Raw genomic sequence first — 13,289 nt, forward strand, 5'->3', positions numbered from 1 at the left:
TCTGTTTTCATCTATTTGTTGACTAGGCCAAATGCAAAATACATTACAAAATAACAAAACAAAACACAAAGTCACCTCCTTTGAATATTTATCTGCCTCTTTCCTGGCATCAGGTTGTTTATTCATTTATATTTGTATTTATTATTCATCAAAGCACTTTGATATTTAAAGCTTCATGTCAAGAGATGAAATGCAGATAGTTACTTCTCAAAAAGGAACCACAGAACTTTAAACTATTTTAAAAACTCTAATGTAATTTTAGCCTCACCAAAAATAAGTGATAATTTCATTATAATGCTATATGCACTTTTTCTTTACATTGATGGAATAAATTTTTACTTGTTGCTTTTTATTGAATGCTTATTAAAATATACTAATATGCAAGGTCAGATCTCACTATTTTATAGCCTAAGGACAGCCTCAAACATGAAAATAAAATAATAAACTAAGTACTTATAATGCCCTGATTTAAAATAATGCATTTTCAGTACAATTTAGGAGAGGTAGGTTTACTGTATAGTCCTTCTTTACTATAAATCTCTTTTATTCAAAACTGATTATAGATGCAAAATGCATTGCAATTAAAATAATGAAATAGATAAAAATGAAACTGAAGAAAATAATAATGGCTAGGCTACACTGATGTGTCTCACTGATGATCTAGACGAGGCAGAAAATCAGAGAATAATCATAGAATGATTTTTTTAAAATTTCAACTGCATAGGAAAATGAAGACTATAAACCACTGTCATAGAGACCTAATTATTAGAAGCTTTTAAAAAACAGCAATAAATTTCAATCAGTTGTGTCTATAAAAGAGTTGTCGAATGTATCAGCTTTTGAGAAAAATCAAATCAAGTTAATGTTCATTAAAAATAAATTTTTTCTATGTTTTAAAATACCTATTGTTTAATCTTGATTATGTTTTAAGCCTATCATTGTGCTCCTGGCATTTTTTTGTCCTGAGAAGATAAATTTTGAAAGCTAAGTGTATTATATTTTTCACAATATCATATATGTGTATGCACATTAAATGTTATTCATTTTCACATTTAAATCTGTAAGAACAAAATGCCAGCTGTTAAGACATCTAGTAATTATTTAGTGATCATTATGGATTTTACTTTGTTAGGAGACCGAGACACATAGTAGCTCTTATTTACGCAGAGAATCCAAATTTCATTCAATTTTCGTTACAAATCTTTGATAGCATGATAAAATACACTCTGCATGTACTCATTCATTTTAAAAAATGAAATTGGTTTGTTTTCCCTTTTTCAAAATAACAAGAAGTTCATCCACATCAAATGGACAGTAGATACATTCCACTGAAAAATGATTTTGCAAAAACATATTGAGCTGCTGAATCAAATAAATAACAATACTAAAGCACCTTTGATTACTAATCTTTATTGTGTCTCTGCCCTCTGAGCTAAAATGATATTGTATAGTTTCTACACCAGGACTGCATGGGTCATTGCAATTCCTAGTGGATTTTTAAACAATTGAGCTACAACCTTTGAAAGCAGAGAATCATCGTGGAAATGCTGACACAGCTATAACCATTGCGGTGTGAATGGCATTGCTGGATGATGCATGCTATTAGTCATTGTAGATAGAACTGGCCCGGCTGAATTTTGCAAACTTTAACGAAAGGGAAGTCTTTGACATTTCAGCAAGAGATGGAAGTGTCTTACGTGCTTTTATTTGTATGGTGTGAAAAGAGGTGTGTTGCCGTGTTTATTACCAGGTCAGTATCTTGGGGTTGGCTAATCACTGGCCCGAATATAAATCCGTGATCCCAGCTTTTCCAGATATTTGTATGGCAGGCAGCTACACAGCAGCAACTTCTGTAATCCCTTCTCCTGCAGTTAGAGCTACTAGAAAAGCTTAATAATATCCCAGAGGCAAAGATGAAACAGTATTTCCACAGTTACTGTTTGCTGTAGAGAGCTTTTGAAGTCAAGCTTAAGATGTCTTTATTTCCCTACCAGAAAGAACTTTTTTTGCCCTTTCTTACTCTGGTGTTGTCATGATGATGGCTTTCTGCTTGAAAAATATTCCAAGCAGCTGCAGCTCTCCCATAAAGCATTAGGGAATGAGAACAGCTTTTCATCAGGGGCTGTTGGAATCTGTAACTACAGTTTGTCACTGCTGAAACCTACGGCTATGCTGGTGGTGATCTCAATTTAAAACTCTTGGTTTCTTTCTTATCAGGTTGAGGGCAGCCACCACTTTCATTGTCAGCTTATTGGGGACTGCCCTCGCTTTTAACTTTTGTGGTTAATTAAGTTCTAAACTGGATGTAGTGTAGAGTTCCCAATTCAACCTTTGTTCTGTATTATCTAGAAAACAAAAAAGCAATAGCCTCGGAATGCATCAAAAGTTAAATTAATTGTAGTAGTGAGTAACAAAGTGAAATTCAGATCCAATTTATTTAATGTAGGAGAAGGGATACTATATATTGATCTCTACAGACTTCATGTCAGACAAATTCTGATAGGATCACAGTGAAAAGTTGCAATAAGGCAATATAGAGTAAAACAGCCTTTTTATTTATTTAATTTGGCAGCACAATTGTTAAGTATAATAGGATCCAGTGATTTTGCAGAAAAATATAGCAACAAGTCCTAATTATAAGAAGAAATAGAGACAAATCAAATCAAGGAAAAAAATACAAATAAAAACAGTAACATACCAATAGCAAAAGTCAAAAGGATTTTAAGTTTCTCCAGAAAATTAAGCATTGCAAATATCTTCGTCCATAAGGGAAATATAATTTGTTAAAAGAGAATGTATTATACTGACATTATTCTATTGTAAAAGTTTGATGTTGCTACACAAAATGCTAAAGTATTTTATAAAAAGAATAATATACTCTTTACCAGATCTCTTTGTGGATTTTTCAAATAGATATTTTAGAAACTTAAAATTTATTGCAATCATATTCTGAACTTTAGGGAAAAGTTATGGGAAAATGTTCAATTCCATATATAAAAATTTTTTTTAATTAAAAATAGAAGAACAGACATTTCAAGTAACTTGTGTCTTGTTTTGTTAAGTACATAAACCTCTATCACAACTAGGTACTGTAAAATAATGAGAATAATTTCATGATAAAATAAATGCTACCTGATGAGTCATTCTGCTAAATTACAGTTAAATTATGAAGAATTGGAAAATAATTATTACAGTAATTAAAAACATAATCAGCAATTATATGAACTCTAGGAAGGTTTTTGCTTAACCTGATAATCTCATCAATAAATGAAAAAGATTTCATCCATTTTTGAATTTTTAAATGTTTTTTCTTATACCATCTTTACTTCCCCCCAAAATTTGAGAAAGCTGAGAGACTTACCTTATTACTTCTAAATAGGAATATAATTTTTTTCATAATTGTAGTCCAAATAGTTTAATAGCAAAGTCTAGAAACATGAGTAATGGGGTTAGTCCTAGGATGAGTGCTATTTAATAATTCCATCAATCATCTCAAAACATGCTCATTTACTTAGTTAATAACATCAGACTGGGAAGGGTTAGTGAGCACCTTGGAAGGACAGAATTAAAATATAGTATGACCTTGAGGATTAAGAAGTTTCAGAAGTTATTAGAATCAAGTTATAAAATCTTACAAAAAATACATATTAATTTAGTTCTGTGGGCCTAAAATTTCTGAATGGCAGATTTGAAACAAATAGATCTATTAATTTTACTAAGAAAGAATATCTCTATCCCAGTGGGGGAAAAATGAATCACAAATGAGTCTCTTCCTGGGTGATAGTATTACATAGTCTTAAGAACATGACCACTGAAATCTTCGGTCCTGAGTTCAAATTCTGTGTCTATATCTCACCTATTTGTGTGATTACTGTCAAGCTACTTAATCTACTTCATATTTCTGTGCCTCTGTCTTTTTATCTGTTAATTGTTGAAAATTATAGAAACACATTTATAGGACTTTTGTGAATATTAAACAGAGTCAATGACTGAAATATAATAAAAGCTATAAAACTATAAACATGAATATTTGTAATTATCTGTCCAAAGGTCACCAGACAAAGAAATGAACAGAGTAATTGGGTCTATTTTATCCACTGAAGAAGACATTCAAGAAAGATGAGTTTAGATCTAGTTTCTGAAGATAATGAGGTTTATGAATGGCATATAAACGAGTATGTTTGTTTCAGACACTTTTAATTGTCAGTTATAGTAGAATTATGTACCTCCAAAACCTTAAAAAAAATTCAATCTATATAAAGTACTTTTAATATCTTCCCTTGGCAATAGGAGAACATCTGTTTCTTTTAGAAATGAGGGAATTTCATTCAAATGGAGAGTTATGGAAGGTCTCATAAGATTAAAACATGATAAAATCTGTGAATTACTGGCCTGGTTTATTGGGTAAAAAATTGGGCTTTGTGCTTTTCACATAATAGGTGCTAAGAAAAATTGAATATTGCTTTATTCACATGCAAACACAAATCAATAATATTCAAGTCTGAAAAGTGTCTTTTTAAAATATAAACAAAGTATAATAATATTTTTAGACTAGGTAATTGGAAGATATAATCTCAGACTCTTCTGGAATTTATGAATATTATTCTTTTAGGTCAGTGATTCTCACAAAGGATGAGAAGTGAGGGTGTCAGAATTATCTTCATGAAATTTTTGCAACTTAAACCAACTCACACACAGGCAAATATACACAAGATTTAATATGCTACATTGGAGGATGATGCTTCTACCTCTGCAAGAATTATCAACAGGTGAATCACTACCACAAATGAGGAAATATATCAGGTAATGCTAGTCATGAAAAAGTTCATGGCCTTCTATTGTTATCATGTTAGACTCTACCATATTTGTCTTGTTCATAATTGATGACAAGTAGGCTTAGATAGTATATTAGGATTAAACTAACCATCAAAGATAGTTTAATTTATCCATGCCACAGTTTTTTCATCTTTAATATGGGAATATTACAAATTGTTAATTCAAATGTTTCAATACTTTGCAAATGTAAGAGTGCTACTATGTATATGCAAAATACTAAGAAGTCATCACTATGTGATGAAAATAGCCAGAACTAGATGCACAATAATTTAGATTACATAAAATACTTCCCCAGTCTGAATTCTAGTTAATTAGGTCAGGATAATTTGTCAGCCTTTCTAATATCTTTCTCTGAGCACCACTAAGTGTGGTGATGGGCTTCTCTGATGTGCCTAGAGATAGACACTGAACAGAGCTGACTGAAATGATTTAATAAAATTGATCATGCTCTATGAGCCTGCAGATTTTCAGCCATTCCTCATTCATTTCCCAATGCCAGTTGTCATATGAATGCCCTCTCAGCAAAATTCTGTGCCCAGGTGCTTATTTTTTAAAGGCATTGTACAAATATGACCAGAGCCATAATAAATCCATCTTTAAAGTTGTCACCATAAGCCCCTGAAACTGACCATAACAAGATCCAGAGATTTTTCAAAGCAGATCTTATTCATGTTTATTTGGGGCATTATCTTCCACCACTAGAAAGCATCTCTTGTTTTCTTTAATAAACCTCTGTTTTTTCAGCTGAACATATAGGAAAGCATGTCATTTTTCATAAATGTTTCCTCTGTATGCTTTTATTTATTTTCAGAAATACTAAGAATACAGTATACTTCAGGATTTAATATATAGCCTGCTGCTAAACAATTTATGTAAAAATAATAACTAATACATCAAGAGAAATGATATTAAAACTAAGCCCCCTGCAAGTACCTGAGAGAAATATCAAATTCTGCAAGTGTTTCTTAAACATGAAATGCAAATACTTGATCAAATTCAAGGAGGCATTTCTTTAACTTGGGCCAAGAATTTCTTTCAATATAGATGGAGGAAGGGATTTAGTCATAAGTTTAAGAATTTAAATTCTTGATTTTAGTTGACCTGTTGAGTACTTGAAAGAACTCAATAAGAATCTTGTGGCATTCCACTGATTTCATTAACAACAAATTATTTTTCTAATAGTTCTCACTTCTGCTCAATACCTACTTTCTGATAATTACAATATTGGGAATCGGGAGAAGAGTGATGAATTTAAATTTAAAAGATCAAGTTTAAATTTGTGATCTCCACAATTGAAAAAATTAAACAATTATCTCTTATGCTTGTTATAATTTAGAGGGAGAAAAACACACTTGCATCAAAGAAGAAATCCTCAATGATAATTTAGTTTTGCATGAAATACTGGAATAATTTTTATCTTTTGAAGTTATCCCTAAATATGTGGCCATTATTTTATCTAATTCAATTCATCACTCATTCATAAAATTGAAGGAGAGCAGAATGTGCTACCCCAAAATGTATCACTTTGGCTTGCAAATTATTTTGATCTGAAGGCAATGAAGACCTAGCAGATTCAGGAAAAATTTTACCTCTCCCTTACCTGCCTAAAAGAATGTGGATAGGGGGCCTGTCCCAGAAAGACAGCTGTTATCAGAGATAATTTTTTTTTTTTAAATTTTTTGAAAGACTTACTTGCATGGCAGGCATACATTTGATTGCTAAACATCTGCTCTTCTTATCTTCCTGTGAATCACCCTCCTTCTATTTGACGAGCTGGCCCCTTCTCCATTCTTTAGGCCAGGATGGCATATCAACATCAATTGCTTAGTTATCTTTGAGTCTCCTGTCTTTGTGGGCTCCTGTAGGTACATAATTAAATCTGTTTGTCTCCTGTTAATCTGTTTTATGTAATTTTTATTGTTAGGCAAGCCAACAAAACTAGAAAAGTAGAAGGAAAAATTTTTTCTCCCCACAAAATCAGTAAATATTTATTGAGGACCCATGAGGCACCAGGATATGGATGAGATACTGGAGTAACATTGTATAGCAGACAGTGATTCCTACTTTCAGGCTGACCACATGTTAACTAGAGAAGCAAATGGAAAATGTACAATGTACCATTCATTATTCAAGTTTCATTGCAGTATAAAATAAGGACATCTTAACAATCTCATTTTACAGGAATTGATGGTTTTCCAAACAATCGAAACACTCTAGATCTAGCCTGTGATTAAGCACTAGCCACAGACACTAGAAAAAAGCAAAACAAAACAACAACATAACCAAAAACTTTGACTAAATTTTGATACCTGGTTAGGCAGTGGTGTGTGTGTAGGGAGGTGCACAAAAAATTTACTAGATTTACTTGTACTTATTTATTTTGAATTTCACATAGAATTGGTATAAAGTGACCTGGAAAATATAAGAGATGTAAAGACCAAGGGTAGGGGACAGTGAATATTTGTGGCATATGGAATAGCTCTTTCAAACTCTCAATTGGAGAAAGAACATGGCCTGTTCTAGAAATTTTTTCCTTACTAGAATATGGGTTCCTTGATGTACGTATATTGCCCTAGTCATGTATGTTAATATCAACACCTAGAACAGTATTTAACAAACTTTAATTTCGAAGTTATCTGGGAAATCTTGTTAAAATACACAATTTCTCGGGAAGTCAGTGATAGGCTCAAGAGAGACAGAGTCATAAAAAATTGTATAGCTCAGACTTCATCAGTAGTAAAATATCTCTGAGAAGAAAGAGAAAAGAATTTGGATGATTTAACGTTATTAAAACAACTTAGAAAAGAGCAGACAAAGTTGAAATGGATGCAATCAGAACTAAATGTTGAAGAAGTGGTAAATAACAGGAAGGTATTTAATGAACGCTGCCGAATTCATGTCAAGCCTCCAAAGAGTGAATAAAAAGATGCTTTTTAAAAAGGACTGAGTCATCTCATAAGAGCTAACCATGACACACATCAACAAGGCGGGCTTCCCAAGATGATTTCTGAGCCAACAGACCAAGACCTTTTGGTGATTTCAGCCTTACTTAGCCACAAGTTCCCAGGTGATGTTGTTGCTGCTTATCTGGGGACTAAGGAAGACTCATAAACTATTGTGGAAAACAGATTTATATGTAAATAATTTGAATAAAATCCAACTGTTTTAATAAAAATGTATACCTGAAGACAGGAAGCTACTTATTCTACATGCAAGTTTATAGAAAATTTCCTAGAAATGATATTTGATCACAATCTTGATTTCTTATTGGAATTTCAATAGAAAGGCCAATAATCTTTACAAAATTAGAGTCACAAAGGTTAGCAGTTTTCCTACGGATCATTAGTTTTGGGTTGATTTGGTTACATGCAAAAAAACAACAGCAATGAGAAAAGTAAAGAGAATATTTTGAATTCCTTGTGAAGCATGCAAATTCCAACCTTTTCTAAGTTCACAAGTTTAAATTCCACAGAAAGAATGCAGAAAAAGTTAACACAGTTTGGCAGACCTTTAGTTAGTGCAAGTTGTCAAGCTAATCTTTAACTCTGGGACTTTAATTTATTTTTTTTTTCATAGCCTTTTCTCCAACAAATTGGAATAACTCAAAAAAATTGTTTCTGAAATTTTCATAGTATTGTAATATTTATTATGATAGTTAATTTGATGTGTCAAACTTGTGAGGCCACAATACACAGATATTTGATCAAACCCCTGTCTGGGTGTTGCTGTGAAAGTATTTTCTAAATGAGATCAACATTTAAATCAATAGACTTTAAATAAAGCAGATTACTGCCCATAATTAGCTTCATCCAATCAGTTGAAGTTCTTAAAAAACCAACCGAATTTCCCCAAAGAAGAGAGAATTTTGCTTCCAAGTCTCAGACTTGAACTGCAGCATCAACTCTTCTCCGGGCCTTCAGACTGCCAGATCACATGAGCCAATTTCTTAATATCTCTCTATAGATACACACACACACACACACACACACACACACACACACACACACACACACATCCAATTGGTCCTGTTTCTCTGAAGAACCCTGACAAATATATTTTACTTCCACTAAACATGTCGAAAAACACTGCAGCATTTCAGAAAAGGTTTTGAGCACTCCTTAGACAATGGTTTTATGTTCTTTAGTCCCTCAGAGGTATTCAGGAAAAGAGTGGATCTATCCCTAACTTTTGATGCCATAATTAATGGATTAAAATTACTACGTATAAAAAAACATTTTATATGCCGAAATAAATAAATGAGATGCATTGCCTAAGTTCGGGTTATTTCAAAACATATTTGGTAAGTGCCAGCTCTATGCCCAACTTTGTTCTAGAAGCTGAGGAAAAGAAGATGCATGAGACAGAATCTCTACTCCAAGGAGAGGTCATACTCAATATTATGCGATAAGCGCAAAGACAGGTGAATTTGGGGTACTCGAGAGATCCTATTTTTCAGGGAAGAATAAATAAGCACTACTCTACAAATAGCATGGTATGGTACACAGTCTCTTCTTGGAGTAGAGTGTCCTGTGGTTATTTTGGGAAAACAAGTCATTAACCACTATGCAAAACTACCTAAACTAAATGTCCCTAAAGATTTGATCATGGAGAGGGGAAGAAGTTGAACAAATGGAAAAATAACTTTTACAGAATCTATCTTCTGCCTGACTTGCGTTTGATAGTGTTATTACGTCATAAATTAAGGGATTAGATGAAACAGTGAGGGGAGGTGACTTAACGGTTCCTATCTCTCCTGTGACCCATTTCCCCTGCTGTTCTGACTGACCTGACCACATCTGGACATATCCACATCACAAGCATGCCAGCCAGTCCTGCTGTTAGTAACTTGTAAAGGCCTCAGTCCCTTCACCTCATCCGTGCCCTCAAACTGAGACAGCAGAGATTTGCTGCCACTCACCTATTAGCCTGCTCTCTGCAATTGCCTAAGGTATTTCCTGGGTCATTCAGTTTAGACTGGAATTTGGCTTGGGAATAGTGTCAACTGCTTCAGACAGTGATTATTCTGCAGTGCTGTGACTGTGGGTTAACGTGTATTTTTAGGTTTTTCTCTAGGCACAGAAAGGAGTAACCACAGTCCACAGCATTGTACAAATTCAACCATTGAGCAGAGTTGTACAGATTTAACCACAGGGTAGAATTTTCTTGCCTTATTTACTGGAAAACCAAAGAGCCATAAGAATTCAGAAATTTTTTAACAATCTGCCTTATATGAAATAAAATTTCATGAAATGCAATGATGATGATGGTAATGATGAGTGTTGGGTGATGAAGAAGACAATTGCAGCTAAAAGAGAAAATTATTTCTCTCTGTTCTGAACTTTTGTGTTTCATGTCATTTTTTCCCATTTCTCAGGCACATAAAATGAAGGGGAGCCAAATAAAGTGCCCAATTTTTCTGGGACAACTCTATGTTAGAAGTTGTTAAAAAAGAATGCAAAGAATGAGTTTGCTGGTGTGTACTTGCAGGAAGATTATTTTTTTTTTTTATGGTACCTTTTGTTTGCTTACACTGATTCCTATGGCATATATGGCATTATGGGCAAATGCACATGGATGGTTTCCCAGGAGTGTAGAGTGGCACATAGCTGCTTCAGTAAATTAGGAGAAAAGAAGAAGAGTGAGTGAGGGCGAGAAGGAAAGAGGGAAAGAGAGAGAGAATACGAAATATTTTTGTTCATATCTATTTCCTTGAGCTTAAAGTTGAGGATGGAGACTATTAAAGTTCTTTATTTGGGCGAAGCAATTTAGTATTTGTGAAACTGGGATAAGGGGGATATAAAGGAAAGCCCAACATCGAGGGAAATGCCTAATTTTCAAATTTGAAATATATTTTATTGGGGTTTGTAGACAACTAACTGTAAAAGCCAGGAGAGTACTATCTGTATGCCACTGAGTATTTAGATTGCTGGCAGCTATTTTAGCAGATGCTTCAACAAGTTCACTAAAGTGTGGTGTTTCTTGCATCTGTATGAATGTGCCTTTGACTTTCACTGGAAAAAAAAAAAGAATCCTACAGTGCAGCTTCCAATAATTTCATTCTCCTTGTTACCACTTAAAAATTCTCACTGATTGAGATGTTACATATCATTTTGAGTGGTGTTAACTTAATTATTTCTTATCTGTTGAGGATTTAAACATGCTGCTGTAGCTAGCATTAATTATTAAATAAAAGAGAAAATGATCTGTAGAGCAGAGATGTAGATGAAGCCATTTTTTAATCTCGCCCTTAACTTTATTTCTCTCTTTTTTTTTTTAGACTTCAGAAAGGTTCGTGGTACGTACAAATTAATTTTAGATAAAATATGAAAATTTTAAGTACAGGAGCTGCAAACTTAATAGTCTGTTTTATTAATGAAGGGTTTTCTTATCAATGCCTTTAATTTTTTGAAAAGCTTCCTTCCCAAGCGTGGCAAGAAATATTGAAATGTCAGGCTCCCATGGGAGCCACCAAAGTATTCATGAGTATCTCAGAGAATTTTATCTATGTACAAACAGAAAAAAAATATGACTAGATATAGATCAGGGAAAACAACATTTTTATACATAAAATGACTTACAAATGAAGATGTACTATTTTCTGATATAATTGGAATTTAGTTCTCATAAAATGGCAGTAAATAGTCCAGCCATTCATTAAAATACAACATGATTACAAGTGAATAATAATAAATACTATTGAAATGATTTTTATTTCAAAAGATGAAAAGTACATCCTAAACAATGCAGGAAGAAAAAAACCCACCCAGCACAGGATCTCAATCAGTCCTGTGTCCTAATCATAAACAACCTGGCCTCTCTCGTTTCTTTACATTAAATTTGGCCTGTGTAATTATCTTAAATCATTCTATCTAAAGTATCTCATTAGCTTCTGATAGTCTCTCAGTAGAGAATATCTATCTTTTTCACTCAGACATTTTTTCATATCTTTGGCTAAACGCTTATAAAACCACCTCATATTCAATTTAGGTCTTTCCTTTCTCCCTTTCATAGAACAGATGTTACCTAAAATCCAGACTTCTTTTTCTGGATAAATTCCATTTTGAGACATGATTTATTGAAGGTAAACTGATAGTTTTGAGTTTGAATATGAAGCTATCCCTCCCTCCACAAAAAAATACTGAGAAATAGGTAGGAGAGATAGACTGGGAAAAGTCTTAAAGAGCAAAGTAAAGCTAGGTGGGTGATACATTAAAATATAATTTCTATGAAAATTATTTCATTATGTTTTTTCAAGATGCCCAAATATCAAAACTATTAAAAACAACGTGTTTATTACTCTTAGATTTAAATTGATCTTAAGAAATAAACCACAAATAAAATACCCTTTTGCAAGTGATCGTTTTTATGTTAACAATTATTTGAGTCCAGATTCTCCTTTTCTGTATCTTGTTTAAGCAAGGGGTACCCTCAGAAATCACTTGTAATAGTTATATTAAAAGTTACCATTTTATAACCTTAAAATACAATTGACATGACTATAGTTCTATTGTTCTGATAGTTTATCTCTTATTTTATCATTTATTATATACTAAGTATATCAAAATAATTTAGGAGTTGCACATGAAATGCAAATAGATAAGCTGAAGCTGGTATACACAAAATATACAGCAAAACATATCAAAAAGCTGACTTGGATCATTTTGGTATAAGAAGATCATCCATATAAATGCAGAGTAATTTGTTTATAATGCGCAGACAGATATGAGAAGAAATGAAAAAAAAAAGTTCTTTAATCAAATAGCAGCTGATTTTTTAAGTTTAGAGACCTTCCTTTGGTACTAATAATCAGTTCTTCCTATCCAAACAATTAGAGTGCCTTTAGAACATTATTTAAGAAATTTAAGGAAAATTACTCATAGAGAGAATTTTTATTCTTTGATCTCATTTAGGTTATTATAGCTTCCTTTAATCTTCAACACGTTTTTTGCATATAATTCAAATAAGTAAAATAATTCAGCATTACAGTAAATATGTAGTAAAATGTAGAAACATCTATTTGTAGGGCTTTTTGAATAGTGCTAGTAGAATCGTAAATCAGTAACTTTCTGAGGGACAATTTGGTAATGAGTTTAAAAAGACTTAACATTCACAAACTCATTAACTCAGATTCAGATCAAGTAATTGACGCTAAAGAAATGATAAATAATATACACACAGAAATCTGTATAAAGATTTTTCAGTATCATTCAGTTTACAATACAGGGAGCAATTTGGAAACACAGAATGCCCCTCTAGAAAACTCCCTTATGGCAATGAAATAAATTAACAATGATAAACTGAATTTCACTGGAATATTTGCATCAATTAAAATGGTGTTAGAGGAACATATAATAAAATAGAAGAATAAATGAAATACTTTTGACTCAGAAAAGAGAGTTGCTTTGATCTCATTCTGTTTTCTCTGATTTCATTTTGACCATGTGTTTTAGAGA

At 32.6% G+C, this 13,289-nt stretch overlaps 1 long non-coding RNA gene across 6 annotated transcripts in view; it reads left to right on the forward strand.

The window, feature by feature from the left end:
* Nucleotides 1-922: 922 nt before the first annotated feature.
* LOC105296968 overlaps nt 923-13,289 on the forward strand; it is a 57,570-nt gene continuing 45,203 nt past the window's right edge. The window contains exons 1-3 of one of the 6 annotated variants that reach the window (XR_002782118.1): nt 924-1,750; nt 4,613-4,803; nt 11,114-11,131. This is a non-coding gene — a long non-coding RNA (uncharacterized LOC105296968). Of the gene's footprint in view, nt 1,751-4,612; nt 4,804-11,113; nt 11,132-13,289 lie in introns of all 6 variants that reach the window. The other 5 variants (XR_002782117.1, XR_002782116.1, XR_002782115.1 and 2 more) reach the window with 5 other exon arrangements.

This window comes from Pteropus vampyrus, unplaced genomic scaffold (assembly GCF_000151845.1).
Source record: "Pteropus vampyrus isolate Shadow unplaced genomic scaffold, Pvam_2.0 Scaffold133, whole genome shotgun sequence".
NCBI lineage: Eukaryota > Metazoa > Chordata > Mammalia > Chiroptera > Pteropodidae > Pteropus > Pteropus vampyrus.